This window comes from Dendroctonus ponderosae, unplaced genomic scaffold (genome assembly GCF_020466585.1).
Source record: "Dendroctonus ponderosae isolate FM_Combo_2020 unplaced genomic scaffold, Dpon_F_20191213v2 Dpon_F_20191213_2, whole genome shotgun sequence".
NCBI lineage: Eukaryota > Metazoa > Arthropoda > Insecta > Coleoptera > Curculionidae > Dendroctonus > Dendroctonus ponderosae.
Window position 1 is genome coordinate 13,548,339 of NW_026018165.1, and position 421 is coordinate 13,548,759.

Genomic DNA, 421 nt, shown 5'->3' on the forward strand with positions numbered 1-421 from the left:
CGATCACTTTCTAGGTTAGTTGTATATTCACTTTCCGTTTATAACGAACTTCCACGCTCAGCAACCAATCCTGCGGAGTTGTTTATATTAGTGAGAGCGAGAGACAGGCAGCGACTTGTTGTTTTTTGCCGCGTTACGTATGTAAACGGTTTTAGAATTTAAAAACAAAAATGCAAAGCTTTTCACTAAATGAAAAGTACGAGATTATTAACAAAATAAAAAGTGGAGTAAAGCAGAGTGACGTGTGTAATGCTTGTTCTAAAAGTTGGGAAGAGCGTTTCAAGAAGAGGCATAATATCAGAAGCGGAAAAATTGTTGGAGAGTCTGCCGGTGAAAAATTCTTCTTATGAAAACGTTAGAGGCGATCGATAAAAATGAAACATTTTCTATAAATCTCTTAGATGCAGTCAATTTCATTCAT